Source organism: Chrysochloris asiatica, unplaced genomic scaffold (genome assembly GCF_000296735.1).
Source record: "Chrysochloris asiatica unplaced genomic scaffold, ChrAsi1.0 scaffold00159, whole genome shotgun sequence".
Taxonomy (NCBI): domain Eukaryota; kingdom Metazoa; phylum Chordata; class Mammalia; order Afrosoricida; family Chrysochloridae; genus Chrysochloris; species Chrysochloris asiatica.
Genome location: NW_006408677.1, coordinates 2,257,449 through 2,280,995, shown reverse-complemented (window position 1 = coordinate 2,280,995; position 23,547 = coordinate 2,257,449). Strand labels below are relative to the sequence as shown.

General features: G+C 42.1%; 1 protein-coding gene across 1 annotated transcript in view; it reads left to right on the top strand.

Moving 5' to 3' along the window:
- Positions 1 to 23,547, top strand: part of VSIG1 (V-set and immunoglobulin domain containing 1) — a 125,473-nt gene that overhangs the window by 58,115 nt on the left and 43,811 nt on the right. The gene's annotated exons all lie outside the window — the stretch shown is intronic.

Genomic DNA, 23,547 nt, shown 5'->3' with positions numbered 1-23,547 from the left:
ATAACGAAGACCATAGAAGAATTGATGCCTTTGAATTATGGTGTTGGAGGAGAATATTGAAAGTGCCATGGGCTGCCAAAAGAACCAATAGATCCGTTTTGGAAGAAGTGCAGGCAGATTGCTCCTTGGAGGCCAGGATGGCCAAACTTCATCTCTCATACTTCGGACATATTGTCAGGATGGACCAGTAGCTGGAAAGGATATCATGTTTGGTAAGAAGGAGGGTCAGAGAAAAAGAGGAAGACCACGAATGAGATGGATTGGCCAAGTGGCAGCATCAGTGAGCTCAAGCGTGGCAACAATTGTAAGGTTGGCCCAGGATTGGGCAGTGTTTTGTTCTGTTGTGCATAGGGTCACTATGAGTCGGTACTGACTCAATGGCACCTAACAACAACGTGATGACTGAAGTCCAGGTGTGGTGCTGTGGGTTAATGTGCTGGACTGTAAAGTCAGTTTGAACTTCAGGGTCAGTGGTTCAAGCTCACCAGCTGCACCTTGGGAACCCTATACAGGGTAGCTATAAGTCGGAACCGACTCAATGACACTTAACAACAACTACAACAATGTGATGGCTGAAGTCCTGGTGTGGCACTGTGGGCTAATGCGCTGGACTGCAAGGTTGATTTGAACCAAAAGGTCGGTGGTTCAAGCTCACTAGCTGCTCCTCGGAAACCATATACAGGGTCACTATGAGTTGGAACTGACTCAACGGCACTTAACAACAACAACAACAATGTGACTGATGGAATTGCGGTTGTCTTGGCAGGGCCAAACCAAATGATTTTGTGGGCCTTATACAGCCTGCGAAAGAGCTCTGGTGGTTACAAGTTGAGCTGGCAATCTCAAGGTCAGCAGTTCAAAACTACCAGCGGTTCCGTGGGAGAAAGATGAGCATTTCTGTTCCTGTAAAGATTTACAGCCTCAGAAACCCTGTGCAGGGTAGCTATGAGTTGTAACCGACGGCACAGCACACCACCATCACCATACAGCCTGCGGGCCAGACGTTGCCACCGTTGCTTCCCTTATATATGCTTCCCTTAGATCTCTGATTACCCAGAATCTTTCCCACTAGCCTCTTGAATGCAGGTCCACCTGAGACCAGGCACTATTTGCCTTGGGAGGGTCATGAACCGGTGGAGATTGATTGACGTTGTTTCCTGCTGATTGGGGCTGTGCACCTCCACCCAGTTGGAAAGGGCTCTGTAGCTGTTATTCATCAGATACGCTACTACTTAGAACAAGCTGCAAGGTTCCCGCTGTTTTTTCCTCACCCAGGAAGTCATACAAAGAGCCAGGAGACCTATGTTTTATTCCCTACTGTACCTCTAAAACAGGTTTTGCTATTCTAGGCATGCTTGGCGCTCTGTGAAATGACTATTTGGACATAATGTCCTAGAGCTGTCATATCACAACTGTGCCTTGACCTTTTCTGACCAAGCGGCAACCTGACTTCTAACCCAAGAAGTGCGACCTTCCTCATATAGCTGCATCCATGTGTAAGTGGGACCTTCCTCATATAGCTGCATCCATGGTGCTCATTCAAAAGCTGTGGCGATGGCAAGATAGATCAAAACCCCAAGGTGTCTGCTCTTCTCTCAGACATCTCCCTCCATCACTTTCTCTTTCCTTCAGACCCTGATATTCCAGCCATAAATCATTCTCCCCAAATAAATGTAGGAGTGATACGTAGGAGCCAGACTCAGGCTTGCAGACACATCATCTTGGAGAGCAGAAAGATGGACTTAAGGGTGGATAACAGCAGGCTCTGAGATGGTCAGAAACGTGCTAGAGAGGTTCAGGTGGGGCTCAATACAGAATGGCCCTGTGTAGCTCCAGGGGAGCCAAGGGAAACCAAGAAGCTCACTGGCTGGGAATGTTGTAACCAATGGATGACTGCAGAAAACTTAATCTATCCCTTAGTTTAATCTGGAGCTAGTTGCTGTGAAAATTATTTGTTGAATTATGGATGCTTTTAGACCTTGATGCACAATTTAATACACCCAACGGGCTTGAGGAGAAGGGGACACACTGCATATTTTATCAAGGCCTGGCAATAAAGGGTAAGCCTGCACATTCCTGCTTTGTCCATCTCAGCTCTACAATTGCCCCAGTTGCTGTTGCAAAGGATTGTGGAAATCCAAAGACACCCCCTCCATGCCCTGCCCACTGCCCATCAGAAATGTTCAACGGGGCAGGAAGATTTGAGGTGGTAGAGAGGATTTTGAGGGTTGGGGTGCTTGTGCAGTCCAGTGGCCCAGCACTTGGAACCAACCAGAGATCCCAGCGGTGCGAGGAGTACAGTTTCTATTAGATCCGGAGTTTCTAAGAGCTGGAGCATCCTGGGGAGCTCAGACAGACCCTGGATACCAGGCCCAAATTGCTTCCTTTATAAGCTCCCTTTGTATATATACCTGGGCATAGTAGGAAGCAGGATATTCCGTTCATTGTATATCAGGAGTCACAAAATCACATGAAGTGGGTCAAGTGTAATCAATAGGGAGTGGTGGGAATGATGGCATTTGTAGGGTGTATGCCAGATCTATAGGCAGTAGTCACTACTCAGCATTTTTCAATGTTGCCACACTGCAATCTACCTGAATGGCCCCCATCAACCAGTTGGATCTTTATTGTTGTTGTTGTTGTTTTTTAAAAAAACTTTTATTGTGAATTGAGTGATAGCTTACATGGCAGAACATCGGTTTTGCATGCATCCTATTGTATTTTGTTTCATTGCAATGATTACGATCCCCTCCATGTACCATCAATTAACAGTATTTGCCTCTATTCCCTCTTATATTTTTTTAACGTACACAAAAACACGCAGGGATATATAATCTTTTAAACAACCAAAGGGCACATTCTGCAAGCCTGCCTCCTGGCAGCCAGCACACAGCCTTTCTCTTTCTATGAGTCTAGAGTCCTCAGCTGCTCTATATCTCCATGCCATCACCTCTGCCTCCATCTCTGGTGTCACTGTTTCTCTGGATAGTGTTCCACATTCTGCTCGTGCTCTTCTCCCTTGATGGTCCTAGGGTCCTCTGTTCCTGGAATGTAAGCTAAATTCTTGTTGTTCTTGTTAGGTGCCATCGAGCCGGTACCGACTCATAGTGACCCTATGCAGAGCAGAGAGAAACACTGCCCCACCCTGGGCCAACCTCACTACTGTTGCCATGCTAGATTCCATCGACGCTGCCACCTGGCCAATCCGTCTCGTTGGGGGTCTTCCTCTTTTTCTCTGACCCTCCCACGCTACCAAACATGATATCCTTCTCCAGCAACTGGTCCCTCCTGACAATATGTCCGAAGTATGAGAGATGAAGTTTGGCCATCCTGGCCTCCAAGGAGCACTCAGGTAACTACTCCCCCCTTTTTGTTACAAAACTTCTACCTTTACAGTTGTGACAATCGCAATTAGTCATGGTAACAATTGCTCACTATTCAATCAAATGAATCCTATCCCCATCTCCTTTCACCAGACCCATCTAGACTAGATGAAAACTATTCAGTGGGGGATTCTACCTTCCCCTGCTCGCTTCCTCTTGAAACTAAACTTCCTCTTGAAAGCTTGTTAGCCAGTCACTTCATGTCTTTATAGCCTCACCACCACCCCTCCATTTTCCGTAGCCAATGTCTACGTTGCATGTCCCTATCAACCCTGTGTACTGAGAGGATAGGCTTGATCCTTGATGTGAAGACTCCTTCCCTTTCAGTTGGTATTTTGAGCTACTACAGCCATAAGCATAGGTCAAGTTCATCAAGTTGTAGCAATTTACACTTGCTTCCTGTATCAAACGTCTTTATCTTCCTCTAGTCAAGTTCTGATCATCAAGCCATCCAAGCTAGGGCAAATGGATACTATCTTCAAGTTTGTGCATTTTTGTACACCTCCCCCCAACACATATTAGCTAGATGTTCACTCTCAGCCCTTGCCCACAACAGCTAAGTCAATGTCCATGGGCTCAGGGGTTCCCAAGTTTCCCCAAACTTTAGACCATCCAGCCCATCCTCTTCTGTGTCTCATCTCAAGGTTGACAGGAGTCTATGGACTATGGTTGAACTCAGTTCATGTCTTCATTATTGCCTTTCCCCCACTTCCACTCACAAATAGACCAATGTGGCCAATAGTGAGCTTATATGGCTGCTCGTGTATTCCCTTTGAAACCAGTTTGGTTTTAAAAAATTGTTTAGAAGCACTTTATGTTTATAGATCAGTTTTAGGTTTGCAGAAAAAATGTGCAGGAAGCACAGAGTTGTCATACACCTCCTCTTCTCCCTATATACTTATTATTGTTGTTGTATGCTACTGAGTCCATTTTTTAAAAATTAGTAACTGAGTTCTTATCCATTGCATGGCCAGGACTCTTACACTTATTATTAGCATTATTTTCATTTTGCATTCTTGTGGCAAAATTGATGAACCAATATTGATTCATTTGTTGTTGTTGTTGTTAAGTTCCCTTGTGTCCGTTCTGACTCATAGTGACCTTGTATAGGGCTTCCAAGGAGTGGCAGGTGAGTTTGACCCACCAACCTTGCGGTTCAAACCACCCTTGCAGTCGAGTGTTTATCCTACAGCACCACACCAAGACTCCTATTAGCTAAAGTTCATTTTCTGTTGTTGTTAAGTGCTGTGGAGTTGGTTTTGACTCATCACAACCCTGTATGGGATTTCCAAGGTTTTAGAAAATATTTTTTGTAGGAACAGAAAGCCTCATCTTTCTCCCGTGTAGTGGTTGGTGGACTCGAACCGCTGATCTTGTGGTTGCAGTCCAGTGCTTTTCCTATGGCGCCACTCCATTCCCACTGAAGTTCATAGTTTACATTGGAACCAAGTTACTGCCATTGAGTCAATTCTGAGTCTTCGCTTTCTAAAATTCTCAAGGTAGTAGATCTTTACAGAAGCAGAAAACCTCATCTTCCTCCCATGGAGTGGCTGATGGGTTTGAACTGCCAACCTTGCAGTTAACAAACAGTCCAATGCTTATCCTATAGCACCACCAGGATTCCTTATAGTTTACATTGTTGTTGTTTACTGCCATTGAATCATTTCCGACTCATAGTGACCCTGGTTTCTGAGGAGCAGCTGCTGGGTTTGAACTACCAACCTTGTGGTTAGCAGTCCAGTACTTAGCCTACAGCATCACACCAGGAGTACATAGTTCACATTAAGTTTCACTATTTGTGTTGTAGAGTCCTATGGGTTTTGACAAATATGTATATATATATATGTTCACATAACAGTAGCAAACAGAATAATTTCACTGCAGTTAAAATATCCTGTGCTTCACCAAGGATCATTGTTTTTACAGTGTAAGTATATATATATATATATATATGGGAGCTCTGGTAGCATAGTGGTTATGAATCGGGCTCGAACTGCAAGGTCAGCAGTTCGAAACTACTAGCTGTTCCATGGGAGAAAGATGAGGCTTTCTGCTCCCATAAAGATTTACAGCCTCGGAAACCCTGTTCAGGGTTGCTATGGGTCAGAACCGACTCCACAGCATATAACCAACCGACAGACCATATATATATATAAGGAGCCCTGGTGGCATGTTGTTGTTGTTGTTGTTAAGTACTGTGGAGTTGGCAGCCCGGACTCGTAACCACTACGCTACCAGAGCTCCTTTCAGGTCAGCAGTTCGAACCCACCAGCTGCTCCTTGGCAGAAAGATGAGGCTTTCCTCTCTCATAAAGATGTACAGCCTTGGAAACCCTATACACGGTCCCAATGAGGAGGAGCCGACTTCATAGCACACAACCACCGTTACCACCAAGTACATATATATACATACAAACATTTATCATTTTAGCATTCTTACATGTACAATTCAATGACATGTTCATTAATTATGTTGTGCAGCCATCACCAATATGTTTCCCTAAATTTCTACCACTCACAGAAGCTTTTTTTTTTTTTTAATGTTTTATTGTGAATTATGTGATAGTTTACATGGGAGAGCATTAACTTTACATTCATCCTATTGTATATTGTTTCGTTGCCATGGTTACAATCCCTTCCATGCATCATCAAGCAACCAAAGGGTCTATACCCCACAAGCCTGCCCCACCACCACCACCCCTGTCAGCACACAGCCCCTCCCCCTCCCTGAGTCCAGGGTCCCCCGCCGCTCCAACTCTCCACCTCATCATCTCCATCTCTGGCGTCACTGTTTCTCTGGGTAGGGTCCTACACTCTGCTCTTCTCCCTTGATGGTACCAGGGACCTCCACTCCTGGACTGCAAAGTCAACCACTCCTTTCCTTTTGCTACAAAATGTCTACCTTTACATTTTCAACCCTCACAGTCAGTCCTCCCTATCCGTTTTTTAAGAGGAAGATTGTTTATGCAATAATTTTAGAAATTTCCCACCTTTGTAAGTGATGATAGCATTTGTATTTGTCGTATAACAAACACATCTCTGGCACTTACTACATATGTGCAGACACCGTTAGAAACACTTTATAAACAACTTATTTCATTATTATGACAATCCTATGAGATAGGAGCTGTTATATCTCATTTTATGGATGAGGAAAATGAGGCACAAAAAAAGTAAGTGCTTTGCTTACTTTCATTCACTTGGCAAGCGGCAGATCATTCACTTGGCAAGCAGCAGAGCCAGGATTTAAAGCCAAGCTGTCAGACTCTAGAGTTCATGCTCCTTATCCTTGGAAACCCTATACAGGGTCGCTATAGGTTGGAACCGATTCGACGGCACTTAACAACAACAACAACATCACTATGCTATACTGTTGTTGTTAAGTGCCGTTGAGTTGGTTCCGACCCATAGCGACCCTGTACAGGGTTTCCGAGGGTGTAAATCTTTAGGGGAGTAGAAAGCCTCATCTTTCTCCCGTGGAGCGGCTGGTAGTTTCGAACCACTGACCTTAAGGTTCGCAGCCCGATTCGTAACCACTACGCTACCAGAGCAAAACAACAACAACAAAACCAGCAGAAACAAAATAAAGTGCACACTAAATACCATACAGGACAAAAACCAACCAATCAACCAACCAAACAACAACCACAAAAAAAAACAGACCTGTACCTTGCTTGCTCTGGTAGCGTAGTGGTTACGTGTCTGGCTGCTAACCTCAGGGTCAGCAGTTCAAAACTACCAGCTGTTCCGCAAGAGAAAGATAAGGCTTTCTGCTCTTGTAAAGATTTACAACCTTGGAAATCCTGTACAAGGTCGCTATGAGTCCGAACCGACTCCACAGCACATAACAACAACAACAACGTTATATTAAATCCAATAGAATTTCCCTCCTTTGCAATTTACTCCTGATTTTTGGTTGTTTATCTTCTTTGCAAGCTCATTTATGCCTGACCTCCATCTTAAAAACTATGTTTTGGAGAGTTCCAGCAGTGAGTTTTTTCAAGCTACCTTGCTTCTTTGCTTTCTTGTCATTCTTGCCCTTTGAAAAGCTCTGTCTCTTTTTTCATTCATTGTCCATTCTAGATCTTCACATTCAACAATTCTGTTAAAATCTTCTCAGAATCATTCCCATCCCCTCTGTACATAAGGTTGATAGGGTTGGGCAACTTAGACATTGGCTACCTAAAATTGGTGAGGGGTTGGGGAGGCTGTAAAGGCACAAAGAGGGAGTTTAGATTCAGAGTGTTCAGGGGAAGGTAGAATCCCCACTGAGTGGTTTTCATCCTCTCTAGACAGGTCTGGTGAAAGGAGATGGGGATAAGAGTCTCATGATTCAATAGTGAGTAATTGTTATCATAGCTAATTGCAATAGTCTCAACTGTAAATGTAGAAGTTTTATAGCAAAAAGAGATGAGTGGTTGATCTTATAGTCTTGGAGCGGAGGACCCTGGGGCCATCAAGGGAGAAGAGCGGGAACAGAATGGTGGACCCTAGCCAGAGAAGCAGCAACGCCAGAGATGGAGGCAGAGATGATGATATGGAGAGACGAAGCAGCTGAGGATACTAGTTTCATGAAGGAAGAGGTGCTGTGTGCTGCTGGCCAGGGGGGAGAGTGTGCCCTTTGGCTGTTTGAATGATTGTATATTCCTGAGTGCTTTGGTTGTTGTTGTTGTTGTTGTTGTTGTTAGGTGCCTTTGAGTCCGATACTGGGCCAACCTCACAATTGCTGCCACGCTTGCGGTCATTGATGCTGCCACTTGGCCAATTCATCTCTCTGGTGGTCTTCCTCTTTTTCTCTGACCCTCACCTCACCTTACCAAACATGATATCCTTCTCCAGTGACTGGTCCCTCCTGACAATATGTCTGAGTTATGAGAGACAAAGTTTAGCCATCCTGGCCTTCAAGGAGCACTCAGGCTGCACTTCTTCCAACACGGAATATTTCAATATTCTCCTCCAACACCATAACTCAAAAGCATCAGTTCTTCTACGGTTTTCCTTATTCACTGTCTAGCTTTTGCATGCATATGAGGTTATTGAAAATACTATGGCTTAGGTCAGGAGCACCTTAGTCTCCAAGCTGACATTTTTGTTCTTTCAACGTTTTAAAAAGTTCCTGTGCAGCAGATTTGCCTAATGCAATACGTTGTTTGATTTCTTGACTTGCTGCTTCTGTGAGCGTTGATAGTTGATGTAAGAAGAATGAATTCCTTGACAACTTCAATCTTTTCTCCGTTGATAAGAATGTTGTTTATTGGTCCAGTGGTGAGGATTATCATTTTCTTTACATTGAGTTGTAATCCATACCAAAGGCTGTGCTATTTGATCTTCATCAGAAAGAATTTTAAGTCCTCTTCACTTTCAGCAAGCAAGGTTGTTATCATCTGCATGTCGCAGGTTGTTAATGAGTCTTCCTCCAATCCTAATGCCACGTTTTTCTTCATAGAACCCAGCTTCTCGGATTATTTACTCAGCATACAGGTTGAATAAGTATGGTAAAAGAATACAACTTTGTCGCACACTTTTCTTAATTTTAAATCATTCAGTGTTCCCATGTTCTGTTCGAACAACTGCTTCTTGGTCAAGGTACAGATTCCTCGTGAGCACAATTTAGTGTTCCGGAATACTCATATTTGACAATGTTGTCCATAGCTTGTCATGATCCACACAATCGAAAGCCTTTGCATAGGCAGTAAAGCACAGGTAAACATCTTTCTGGTATTCTCTGCTTTCAGCCAAGATCCATCGGACATCAGCAATGATATCCCTCATTTCACGTCCTCTTCTGAATCTGGCTTGAACCTCTGGAAGTTCTCTGTCAATGTATGCTTGCAGCCAATTCTGTATCCCCTTTAGTAAAACTTTACTCGCATGGGATATCAAAGAGATTGTCTGATGATTTCCACATTCTGTTGGGTCTGTCATTTTGTTGTACTGTGGTGGCTTGTGAGTGTTTTGGTGCACATCCAAAAAAAAAAAAAAAACCACCAAAAAGCTGAGAGGGAATAGAATCAAATACTGTTGAATGATGAAGCAAGCATGCAGGACATTGTAATCATTGCAATGAAACGAACTTATGTTTCCTCTTGTAAACTATCACTCAATTCACAATAGAAACGTTAAAAAAAATTCACAATAAAAACTTAAAAAAAAAAAAAAAATCCTCCCAGAATCCTTCTTCTCAGTCAGGTGGACTCCATGGAACTCTTATTACCCCTTCACTCAGCAGTGAGGGTCTGGGGCTCACAGTCTTCCCCTGCAATAGCCTACTTTCCTTTTTCTAGTGGTGGTGGTGTGCCGTGGAGTCGTTTCCAACTCATAGCGACCCTGTACAGGGTTTCCGAGGCTGTAAATCTCTATCGGAGCAGAAAGCCTCATCTTTCTTCCAAGGATTGTGTTGCATGACCTAACCCTTCATAATTGTGTAATCCGTAGGATCCATCTCCGTTCTATGTGTATTGCTCTTGTCTTTCTAGCAAGACTGTAAACCTGGTAGGTAGGAACTATGTTGTCTATGCATTCAACCATCTCTTGACCAGTGGTAGGAGGTTCTATTGCACATAGACTTTGGAGCAGCCATACCTGAGCCCAAGTCTTCACTCTGTTACTTACAAGCTGTTATGATCAATGGCAAATCATTTTACTTCTCTGGACCCCCTCATTTCCTCATCTGTAAAAAAGAGAATTATACTGTGAAACTTGTGAAGGCCAGAACTTGACAGAATTGCCTTGTTTTACAGGGTCTCAGGAATGTTCTGCCTTTGACGGGGTGCATTAGTGCCACTGTTTTCTCATTTTGTTTAGTGGAAAACATTTGAGCTTTCCTTCTCTGATGGGCTTTTGCCTTACACCGGTTCCGGCTTTCACAGGTTTTACTGTAACTAATACCTCTTTCAGAGTTCTGGTGTGATGCTGTAGAATAAGCACTAGGCTGCTAACCTTCAAATCCACTAGTTGCTCCTCGGAAACCCTGTACAGGGTTGTTACAAGTTGGAACCAACTCGATGGCACTTAACAACTACAACAACACCTCCTTCATAGGATTATTGGGAGATATAAAATGCTTAGCCCAGGGCCTGACTGTCACCTATAAATCCTTTAGGTGACTTGACAGCACTTAACAACAACAACAATTACTGTTACAGATACCATTACCCCCAGCTTGGACAATTGTAAAACTCTTCTATCTCAGGACTCCAAAAGGACCTCTGGTTTTCAGGGTTAATTTCACTCAGGTATGGCATTTCTAAGTAGTGCTGAATAGGACTTGTTTTTCAAAAAAATCAGGTCCCTACCATTATATTATTAGAATGTGATTCTTCTTGGTACAACTCAAGTTTGGCGTCTCCCAACTGAAAAGGAATAGGGTTGAATAGGGATGTGTGTGTGTGTGAGTATTTGCATATGTATGTGGTTTTTCCAAAGCAGAGTCTATGACATATGTTTGTACAGTGTGTCAACGACAATTGCCTAGGAGTAGGCCTCCCCAAACACTCTAATGTACACAGCAGGTTGAGTCACATTATCGGTTAACATTGAGTTCCTGGTACTAACCCTTTCCAACCTCACTACTATCGCTAGGTAAGCAATCCCAGACTACGCCATACAAGCTGACTCATACTAAGTGTGGAAACACGACTTGCCAAAGGAGAACTTTCAGCATGATTCTTCTTCCAGGACCAAAACCAAAACTCATGGCCACTGAGTCGGTTCTGACTCATAGCGACCCGATAGGACAGAGTAGAATTGGTCCTTGGTGTTTCTGAAACAGTACATCTTTATGGGAACGGATAACTCCAACTTTCTTCCTCAGATCGACTGGCGAGTTTGAACTGCCAACCTTGTGGTTAGTAGTCCAATGCTTTTAACTCATACACCACTAGGACTTCTTCTCTCAAGGACAGAAAACCAGAATTTCACAAATTCAAGACGACAGGAACTTCCATGTCTCTATCTAAAGGAGCTCTGGTAGCATAGTGGTTACAAATCGGGCTGCGAACCACAAGGTCAGCAGTTCGAAACTACCAGCTGTTCCGCAGGAGAAAGATGAGGCTTTCTGCTCCCGTAAAGATTTACAGCCTCGGAAACCCTGTACAGGGTCGCTATGAGTCGGAACCGACTCCACGGCACATAACCACCACCACCATCTAAATATACCCCTAAAGAGACCCTGCTTCGCACACAACCTTACTGAGGGCCACTTTTGGCATGTTTCTAAATACCTCTGAGGAACTCCCTGTAAATTGTCCACAGAGCAGAGTTCATTGAGACCACAGTTCACACCAGGTTGATCACTGAGAGAAAGACGTTCCAGTCCTTTTACCAAGGACGAGAAAGGGAGAGGCATTCACTAGAGAGCTTCCCTTTCCAGAGTCTTCAATTTGACCCTCCCAACCTATTGGCTTGGAAAATTAGAATTCTGTATTGCTCTTTCTCTTTTTGCTATTTTTAAAGGAACTTAGCATTAACATGGAATAAAGAAGTTTGTTGTTGATGTTGATGACAATAATAATGTTGTTCTAGGGTTGTTTTTCAACAACTTTATCAGAACTTATATATCCAAATGAGTTGTTTTTGTTGTTGTTAGGTGCTGTTGAATCATATCAATCCTGTATAGGGTTTCCAAGGAGTACCTGGTGGGTTTGAACACCCCCCCCACCTGTGATTAGCAGTCTAGTATTTATCCTACAGCACCACATATTTCAAGATAGTCACGAATGTGAAAATGTTAACTCACTAATCATCTATTAAGCATCTATTGTATGTCAATATCAATCCAGTTCCTGTTGTTGTTGCTGTTGTTAAGTGCTGTGGAATTAGTTCCGACTCATAGTGACCCTGTGTAGGGTTTCCAAGGAGCGGCTGGTGAGTTTGAACTGCCGACCTTATGGTTCAAACCGACCTTGTGGTCCAGTGCATTATCCCACAGCGCCACACCAGAACTCCAAGTCAGGTCCTTAAAGCAGACTTGGATTGAAGTTTTGTCTCTGGCATTTACTATGTGATCTTTGGAAATTTTTTCTCTGAACATCACTTTCAACAGGAAGATGCCACCAAGGACTGAGGTTTTGATCATAGCAACCATACTTGTGAGGATGATTTGTAGCCATTTCACTAAGTCTGATAAGAAATGGTCATTCGCTTACTGTTACTAGGCATAGTAACCCCATGTACAACAGAATGAAACATTGCCATCCTCACAATCCTTCCTATGTTTGAGCCTTTGTTGCATCCACTGTGCCAACCCATTTTGTTCAAGATCTTCTTATTTTGCATTGACCCGCTACATTTCTAAGCACGATGTTCTTCTCCAGGGACTTGTCCCTTCTGATGACACATCCAAAGTACAAAGTTTCACCAGCCTCACTGATAAAAAGACTTCTGGTTGTACTTCTTCGAACAGAGATTTGATCATTCTTCTGGCAGTGCATGTGTGTAGTTAATATTCTTCACCAACATCATCATTCAAAGGCATCAGTTCTTCAGTTTTCCTTGTTAACTCTCCAGCTTCCCATGTATATGAAGTGATCGAGAATACCATGGTTCAGGTCAGGCTCATCTTAGTCTTCAAAGTGACTGTTTGCTCCATGCACACTGTCTTTCAATTTCCTGACTGCTGCTTCCATGGGCATTGATTGCGGATACAAGTAAAATGAAATTCTTGTCAACTTTAGTCTGTTCTCTACTTATCATGATGTTGCTTATTGGCCCAGATGTGAGGAATTTTGCTTTACTTAGGCTGAGACATAATCCATACCGAAGGCTGTAGTCTTTGATCTTCATCAATAAGTGCTTCAATGCCTCTTCACTTTCAGGTTGACTTGGTTGTGTCATCTGTGTATCACAGGTTGTTTATGAGTGTTCCTCAAATCTTGGTGTCTCATTTTTCTCTTTCTAGTCCAGTTTATGGAATTATTTGCTCAGCATACAGAATGAATTAGTATGTGAATGGATACAACACTGATGCACACTTTTCCTGATTTTAAACCACACAGTACCCCTTGTTCTGTTGCCTCTTGGTGTATGTACAAATTCTACATGAGCACAATCAAATGGGAATCATGGTGTGGTGCCATAGGATGAGCATTCGATCGCAAGGTGGGTTTGAATGGCAAGATCAATGGTTCAAACTCACTAGCCACTCCTTGGAAATCCTATACAGGGTTGCTATGAGTCAGAACTGACTTGACGGCACCAAACAGCAACAACAACAATCAAGTGTTCAAGGATTCCCATTCTTTGAAATTTTATCCATGATTTGTTATGGTCCAGTCAAATGTCTTTGCATAGTCAATAGAACACAAGTAAACATCTTTCTGGTAATCTCTGTTTTCAGCAAAGATTCATCAGAGGTCAGTGATATCCTTCATTCCACCTCCTCTTCTGAATCTGGCTTGAATTTCTGGCAGTTTCCTGTTGATGTATTGCTGCAACCATTGATTCATTATCTTCAGCAAAAGTTTACCTGTGTGTGATATTAACGATGCCATTTGATAATTTCCACATTCTGTTGGATCTCCTTTCTTTGGAATGAACAAAAATATGTTGTTGTTGTTAGGTGCTATCGAGTTGGTACCGACTCATAGCAACCTTATGCACGGCAGAACGAAACAATGTCCGATCCTGGGCCAACCTCACTACTGTTGCCACACTTGAGTCCATCGATGCTGCCACCTGGCCAATCCATCTCGTTGGAGGTCTTCCTCTTTTTCTCTGACCCTCCATCTTACCAAACATGATATCCTTCTCTAGTGACTGTTTCCTCCTGACAATATGTCCAAAGTATGAGAGACGAAGTTTGGCCATCTTGGCCTCTAAGGAGCACTCTGGCTGCACTTCTTTCAAAACAGATCTATTGGTTCTTTTGGCAGCCCATGGCACTTTTAGTATTCTCCTCCAAAAAATATGGATCTCTTCCAGTTGGTTGGCCAGGTAGCTGTCATCCAAATTTCTGGGCATAGATGAGTGAAGAGTTCCCACATCACATCTATTTGTTGAAACATCTCAATTGGTATTCCATCCATTTCTGAAACCTTGTTTTTCTCCAGTGCCTTCAGCACAGCTTGGACTTTGTCTTCAATACCATCACTTGTTGATCATACGCACTTTCTGAAATGGTTGAACATACTAATACCTTTTGGTACAGTGATTCTGTGTATTCCTTCCATCTTCTTTTGTATTTCCTGCATCATTCAATATTCTATCCATTGTTGTTGTTAAGTGCCATCAATTCGGTTCTGACCCATAGCAACCCTGTATAGGGTTTTTAAGGAGCAGCTGGTGAGCTTGAACCGCTGACCTTGCAGTTCAAATGGCTTTGCAGTCTGGTGCATTAACCCACAGTGCCACAGAATCCTTCAATATTGCAAGTCCAGGATCACATTTCTTCTTCAGTTCTTTCAGCTTGAGAAACCCTTTTGGTTTTCGGACTCTGGGTCTTGGCACATTTCATTATAATATTTTACTTAGTCTTCTCAAGACACCCTTTGAAATCTGCTGTTCAGTTTTTTCACTTCATCGTTTCTTCCTTTGCTTTAGCAAGTTTGAGAGTCTCTTGCAGCCTCCTTTTTGGTCTTTTCTTTCTTTCCTGCTTTTAAATTACCTTTTGCTCTCTCCCTGTGTGATGTCCTTGATGTCATTCCACAACTTGGCTGGTCTTCAGTCATTAGTGCTCAATGCATCAAATCTATTCTTGAGATGGTCTCTAATTTCAGGTGAAATTCAAGGTAGCATTTGTTTCAATTTTCTTCAGCGTCAATTTGAACTTGAATGTGAATAATTGATGGTCTGTCCCGCCGTAAGTTCTAGAGCCATTCTGATTGATGGTGCCATGCTTCTGTATCATCTCTTTGTACAGATGTAGTCATTTTGATGCCTGTGCATTGCACCAATGGAGGATCATGTGTCTAGTCACCATTTATGATGTTTAAAAAGGTATTTGCAATGAGTAAGTCATCAGTATGACAAAATTCTATCATGCAATTTCCTGTGAAGGTTCTGTGACTGTGGCCATGTTTTCCAACTATGGATCTTTCTTTTTTGTTTCAAATTTTTGCATTCCAATCACCAGTAATTATCAATGCATCTTGATTGCATGTTTGATCTACTTCAGACTGCAGAAGTGGGTAAAAAATTTCTATTTCTTCATCTTCAGCTTTAGTGGTTAGGGCATAAATTTGAGTAATAGGCATGTGGATGTTATCCTATCGTTGACAGCATTGTACTTCAGGATGGATAGATGTTGAAATGTTCTTTTTGACGATAAATGTGACATCATTCCTCTTTAATTTGTCATTCCTGTCATAGTAGATGATACGATTATCAGATTAAAATTGGCCAACGCCAGTTCATTTCAGTTCACTAATGTATTACATTTCAGTTTTGATGACTTAAAATTGTCATAGATGCATGCTTTGTACATTTCATATTCTGACTAATGGATCTTTTCAACTGTTTCTTTTCATTTTGAGAGGTGCCCCATCAAGAACCCCAAAAGCTTTACTTCATCCATGGCATTAAGGTTAATTCTACTTTGAGGAAGCAGCTTTCCTTCTGTAATAGTTTAGTGCCTTTCAATCTAAGGAGCTTATCTTCTAGCTCTACACCAGACAGTGTTCTTCTGCTATTCATAAGGTCGTCATTGATCAGGGTTTTTGTTGTTGTTGTTTGGTTTTCAAAGTAGATTACTAGGTCCTTCTTCTTTGTCTGTGCTAATCTGGATGTTGTTCTGAAACCTGTGCATCATGGGTGACCCTGCTGGCATTTGAAATACTGGCAGCATAGCTTCCGGAATCACAGCAACACGAACGTTATCACAGTAAGACTAACTGAGAGAAGAGTGTTATTAACTGATCTTCCTTGTAGGATTATGATTGTTATCCTATCATTGATTAATAATAATCTATTAATAATGTTGAAGAGCAGAGATGTCAGCTTGAGGACTAAGGTGCGCCTGACCCAGGCCACTGTGTTTTCAATAGCCTCATATGGATGCGAAAGCTGGACAGTGAATAAGGAGGATCGTAGAAGAATTGATGCCTTTGAGTTGTGGTGTTGGAGGAGAATACTGAAAGTTCCATGGACTGCCAAAAGAACCAATAGATCTGTTTTGGAAGAAGTGCAGCCAGAGTGCTCCTTGGAGGCCAGGATGGCTAAGCTTCGTCTCTCCTACTTTGGACATATTGTCCGGAGGAAACAATCATTGGAGAAGGATGTCATGCTGGGTAGGGTGGAGGGTCAGAGAAAAAGAGGAAGACCCCCAACGAGATGGATCAGCCAGGTGGCATCATTGATGGACTCAAGTGTGGCAGCGGTAGTGAGGTTGGCCCAGGATCGGACATTGTTTCGTTCTGCTGTGCATGGGGTCACTATGAGTCGGTTCCGACTCGATGGCACCTGACAACAACAACATTAATAGTGTGTTTCTATGATATTAAAACACAGACGATCAACAGAAAAATAGGCTAAAGCTGCAAACAGGAAATTCACAGGAAAAGGAATACATAATGACCAGGAAACCTATGAAAAGTGGCCCAAACTCAGAGGAATACAACCTAAAATAATAATGAAACACTAGTTTTCACTCATGATACTAGTAAAAAGAAAATAACAAACTGGTAATTTTCACTGTTGGCGAGGCTATGGTGAAGCTAGCACTTTTATACACTCTTTTAAAAAATTGTTGTAAAGATATATATGTAACACAATTGCCTGTTCAAGATTTTCCATGTGTACAACTTAGTGACACTAATTACATTAATCATATTTGTGCAACCGTCACCAATATTCATTGTCAATATTTTCATCACCATAAACAGAAGCTCAGTGCTTTTAAAATAATGATTTCCATTCTCCCCTTCTACCTTACCCCTTTGTTGTTGTTGTTAAGTGTCATTGAGTCAGTTCCGACTCATAGCAACCCTGTATAGGGTTTCCAGGGAGCAGCTGGTGAGCTTGAACTGCCGACCTTGCTGTTCAAACCGCCTTTGCAGTACAGCGCATTAACCCTCAGTGTTACACCCGGACTCCATCTTGCCCTTGGTAACCAATAATAATGGAAGTATAGGTTTGTAAAGAATTTCTGGTGGACAATTCCTCAGAATATATAAAAATTTAAAATATGCATGCCTTCTCACCCAGTAACTCCATTTCTAAGTACCTAAGTGGATCAGCCCTGGTGCCCTGGTGTGGCACTGCGGGTTAATGCATGGGTTGCCATGAGTGATATGCTGACTTGATAGCAGCTAACAACAACCTAAAGAAATCATCACAAACGTGGGCAGAGATACAGGTAAAAGGATGTTAATTGCACCATTGTTTATACTTTTGGAAAAATGGACACAATCTAAGAATTCATCAATAAGAGGATAGTTAATTGTTTAGTGCCTTCATACTGTGAACTACTTTGCAAACTTAAAGTTTTTCAAGTGGAAAAAAAGTATGGGATAATATGTATGATATAATCCTGGTGTGGCGCTGCAGGATAATGCAGTGGACCACAAGGTTGGTTTGAACCATAAGGTCAACTTCTCAAACTTACCAACCGCTCCTCGGAAACACTATACAAGTCACTGTGATTTAGAACTGACTTGATTACACTTAACAACAATAACAACAATATTTAAGACAAAAATATGTGTGTGTGTGTGTATGAATGCATAGAAAACCATCTGAGAAAAACGTTGAACTCGTGTTGCTAGTAAGCATGAGTGTGGGATTACCTGTGCTAGTGAGTAGATAGGGACTTCTAGGTTTTCTTCTATGTTATGTCTTTGATCTTAAAAAAAAAACCTTTTTGAGATGGAGGCAGAGATGGGGACATGGAGAGAGAGAGCAGCTGAGGACTCTAGATTCATGGAAAGAGAGGGACTAAGAGATGGCAGCCAGGATGCAGACTGGCAGAATGTGCCCTTTGGTGGTGTAAATTATTATATATGCCTGAGTGTTTAAAAGGGGAAAAAAGAGAACTAAAATGAATAGAGAGAAATACTGTTAACTGATGGTACATGGAGGGGATTATAATCATTGTAATGAAGCAAGGTGTATGATTTGTTGAATGTAAAACTGATGCTCTGCCCTGTAAACGTTCACTCAATTCACAATAAAAACTTTTTAAAAAAATCTTTTTACAGTCAAAATGTATTACTTTTGTAATTTTCAGGTTATAAAAGAGAGAACTAAGCAGAGATATCACCAATTTCTGAATGTTCCCAACAAGAATCCTGGGAGCAATAGCTTATTTGTTACATTGCAATCTCACTGTGTGGTGTGATGGGAGAAACAATTTCTCAAGCTAGCTCTGTGGCCTTGGGAAAGACACAACGTTTCTGAGACTCAGTTTTTCTCATATATATAATGTAGATAATGTCTGTCCTATTTATCTGGCTTGAGAAGATAAACTGAGAAAGCAGTGTGAAAATTATGAAGCTCTGCAAAAATGATATTTAATAATATTTCATGTGCTAGTTAATGACTGAGCACTTCTTTGTGCAATAGTCAAGAACACAAAAAATCATTTATAAGCAGGGACTTGAGCTTATCTCCTAGAGTTTAACAGGAATCGATTTGTTTTTATTAGTTAACAACGTAGCAGCAATATATGCATTTTACTTCAATATTCCAGAGTGATTTTTGTTTGTATGAGGGATTCTGGTGCAGCATTTGGCCAATACCCTTAAACCATGCTGTCCTGCTTAGACATAGCATGGAATTCCTTAACAACTTCTTAGCTTAGCTCCTTCTTGGTGCCTAGCACTACGCAGTGGGTAGGTGGCCAGATGTCCAGGTTTTCCTGGAACTGTTATACTTTATACCTTCTGTTCCATGCTAGTTAGCACCTCTCTTCATCTCAAAAGTGTCTTGGTTTTAACGCTCAATTACACAGTCACCTCGGGTTTACAAACACCAGGTTTACTAGCTCTTTTCCCATTACCTATTCTCCACCACTTCCAGGGGAGCCAATGTGAAAATCAGGGGTGTTTGGGAGACTTGGTTGACTCTGAAGTAAGGCAAAACCGAGGCTGAAAAGAGCTGGCATAGCTCTCTAGAGGGTCACTCTACAAGTTGTGCTCCTCTGCCAAACCTCTTTTCTCAGACCATTTCTTTGTATTGCCTTGCCTGATGCACCCAGTTGGGGCAATAGAAATATATTTTCAATTGTGCAAACAGATTGAGGAATATTCATAGGACTCCCTTTGAGTTAGTATTCCCCCCTCCTAATGTGTGGCGCTGTGGGTTAACGCGCCAGACTTCAAAGCCGTTTGAACTGCAAGGTCGGCGGTTCAAGCTCACCAGCTGCTCCTTGGAAACCCTATACAGGGTCGCTATGGGTCGGAATCGACTCGACGGCACTTGACAACAACAACAATATAGAGATGGAGTCCTGGTGTAGCGCTGTAGACTAATGCGTCAGACTGCAAAGTCATTTGAACTGCCGGCTCCCTGGCTCAAGCTCACCAGCTGTTCCTTGGAAACCCTATACAGGGTCTCTATGGGTCTGAGTCGACCCAAAGGCACTTAAAAACAACAACAATATAGAGATAGATTCCTGGTGTGGCATTGTGGGATAAACATTGGACAGGTATCTGCAAGATCTGAGGTTCAAACCCATCAACCACTCCTTGGAAACCCTATACAGGGTCGCTATGAGTCGGAACCGACTTGACGGCACTTAACACCAATAATATGGAGCTGATATCTACTTGTACAGAGAACAGAGGAATGATCCTAGGAAGAATCAGGATATTAAGGGAAAAGTAATTTTGGAGCATGGGATAGTCTGGATAGGAAGACCTTCCTTTAGGGCAACCTAGAGACACAGGGGGGCAAGGTATATAGGGTGTATAAAAGAAAATGGGTGTCAAAAACATGCCACATGAGGGGACTTTAAGGCAAAGAGGTTTTGCAGAGGAGGACAACTTGTAGAGTGACCCTCTAGAGACCTCTGAAGAGCTATGCCAGCTCTTTTCAGCTTTGGTTTGGCCTTAAATCCCATTATTCCATGAACATTTTAAAGCTCCTTTGTAGTTATTTGGAGGAAAATAAATTGCTTGAGGCTCAACCTATGTCTTGGGAAAAGGAAAGAAAGTTCTTTCTTTGTCACCTCCTGCTCCTTCTCGTCCTCCCCTGCCTTATGTGACCCAGAACTCAGAATTCAAGGCAGTGCTAGATTATGCACTACACAAGTCTGGGAAGGAGATTTCCATTTATAGCACTGCTTACCATTACATATTGGGATATGTCCTTTCTTAATTGAGAATTTAATTATCTGTATAAGACTTGGTCCCTGCCCATGTTCATTTTGTTTAGAGGAGACCCATTTAGTCAAGAGGAAACTCCTGGAGAACAATCAAACACCAATTGTAGGGATTGGGCTCGAAGTATTACGCAGATGTATCCAAAGGGGAGCCCAGAGAGAAATGGTTTGTGGGCTCACTGAAATCTTCATATAGGGCAGCATGGCTGGTCTGCACGAGGATGGCAAAAAGAGGAAGGGAGAAATTCTAAGTAGAGATGGAATCACCTGGAGTCAAGGTTTGGCTGCGAGAAAGAAGCCTTTGGTATGGATTGTACCTCAGTGTAAAGAAAACAAAAATCCTCACCACTGAACCAATAAACAGCATGGATAAAAGATTGAAGTTGTCAAAGATTTCATTTTACTGGGATCAACCATTAATACTCATGGAAGCAGTGACCAAGCTGCACAAGACCTCTTTAAAGTATGAGGACTAAGGTGCGCTTGGCCTAAACTATGGTATTTTCAGTAACCTCATCTATATCTGAAAGTTGGACAGTGAAGAAGGAAGACCATAGAAGAATTGATGCAATTGAGTTATGTTGTTGGAGGAGAATATTAAAAGTACCATGGATTGCCAAAAGAACAAACCAATCTGTGTTGGAGGAAGCACAGGCAGAATGCTCTTTGGAAGCCAGGTTGGCCAGATTTTGTCTCTCCTACTTCAGACATTTTATCAGGAGGGACCAGTCCCTGGAAAAGGATGTCTATCATGTTTGGTAAAGTGGAGGGTCAGCGAAAAAGAGGAAGGCCCCCAGCGAGATGGATTGGCACAGTGGCAGCAGCAATGAGCTCAACTGTAGCAATGATTGGTGAGGTTGGCGCAGAACCAGGCAGTGTTTCATTCTGTTGTGCATAGGGTTGCTATGAGTTGGTACTGACTCGACGGCACCTAACAACAACAAGAAAGTAAGATGGCATCAAACATTCCCTGAAAATTAAAGTTCCTAAAATAGATCACTTGAAACTTACACATTTCTTATATGATTGAACATTTTGAGACAATTCTTGACAGCATTTTTCAGGTGGATGATTTTTTTTGGGGGGGGACTATACTTTATACTTCAGATGAGGTGAGAACCAGATCTTGGATGGTCTGGAATCCAGATTAAGGATTTGATGGAATAAAGTCCATATAGGCTTAATCAGGCCTAGAACACTGCCCTGTGCCTGGCACATGGAGTGAAGGAGAAAAAAGCTGGGGAGACCATTTAGGAGGCTGTTACTGAGCAGGTGAGATGCTGAGTGTCTGGACCAGCGTGGAAGCAGCAGATTGGAAAAGGGGCAAATCTGAGTGTTATTGTAGGAATGGAAACAGCAGAGGTTAGAGAGCATGTGGAAAGAGCCAGAAGCTGCCCTTCATGTTTCTTACGATAATTTAAGCCTGAGAGGAACTTTGCTTAAATTTGTACCCATGAAAACTTCCTATCTGTAAAGCCTCCCATGCCCTCCTCATGAACCCCCTTTCCAAGGAAACTTTATAGCACCAATTCAGTCATCAAATTCTATAAAACTTCAGACTCATCCAATGGGAATCTTAAAGCATTTATTTATGCACTAACTTGATTTTACAAAATTGAATTAGGGGTAAAGTGCTATAAGGTTTCTAACTTGGACGACACAAGCAAGCAATTAATTCTACAGACAATTTTGGTAGAGGGCAGTGCTTCAAAAAAGTGTGACTTTATCCAAAGTTTGTTCACACGGAACTGAATGGTTTTTCGCTTCATAACCCCTGTGCCCTTCCTGTGAACACTGCCTCAAGAGGAAACCTTATAGTATCAATTTACTAACCTAATTTGCAAAGGAGGCTAGTAAATTAATACTCTAAGACTTTTATGGAAATATTTGGAATTAATTAGCCTTGTCAGCTTTTATTTGCATAGATTCTCTTCTAAGCACAGCTTTTCCCCTCAAGCATAACTTTTTAATAAGATAGTTTTTAAATAATAAAACTGTGTACAAGGAGCTTAAAGAATTGAAATACGTGGGTTTATTATTAACATAGTAGCAAATATATCAAGGATACACGCCCCATGAAAAGTGTTTCAAAGAAATACAAATCTGCTCTGAGAAAGGTCTGTACCCAATAAGTAGGCTCCAATAGGCTTGTTTGCTTGGTGATGCCCAGCAGATAAGCCTGGCAAACTGTGGTGTGACTGCAGAAGCCAGTTTGAGACACAGCTTCGCCCAGGCAAGCTACTGGCACCTGGCTGCTCCCGACGCACCTCAACACGATGTTGTTCTCATTTTGGAAGGTCCTTCTGATCCTAAACTGCCTTACAGGTAAGGAAAGGATCTCCAAACTGACCACTATTTTTGGAAATGGAGTTTCCTTTTAAACCGAAATCGCAAATATCCCCAGAGAATCTAGCCCTCCACTCCGTGCTACAAAGGAATTATGATTAGTATGCTAAGTAAAAAGAATTTTCAGAACTCTTTCTTAGTCAAATGTTTCCCATGTTATGGTTTTGGGGTTTCTTTGCGGTGGGAGGGGTCAGTCCTTAATAGTGCTGTTTTATATAGCTACTGATTTAAATATTTTTCAGAAGAAAAACAGTCTCTTATTCTGAAAGAGAAACATAAATAATTTTCACAAAAACTGGTTTGCGTTAAGATATATAAAGTAAGATTATATAATGAAAACCCTATACAGGGTTGCTCTGGATCGGGACGTACTTGAGGGGACTTACCAACAACAACAATACATAGATATGTGTGTGTGTTGTTGTTGTTAAGTGCCCTCGAGTCGGTTCCAACTCAGCAACCGTGTGTATGTAGCTTTTCTCGGGAGCAGCTGGTGGTTTTGAACTTTGTGGTTCACAGTCTCTCTCTCTCTCTCTCTGTCTCTCTCTCTCTCTCTGTATATATA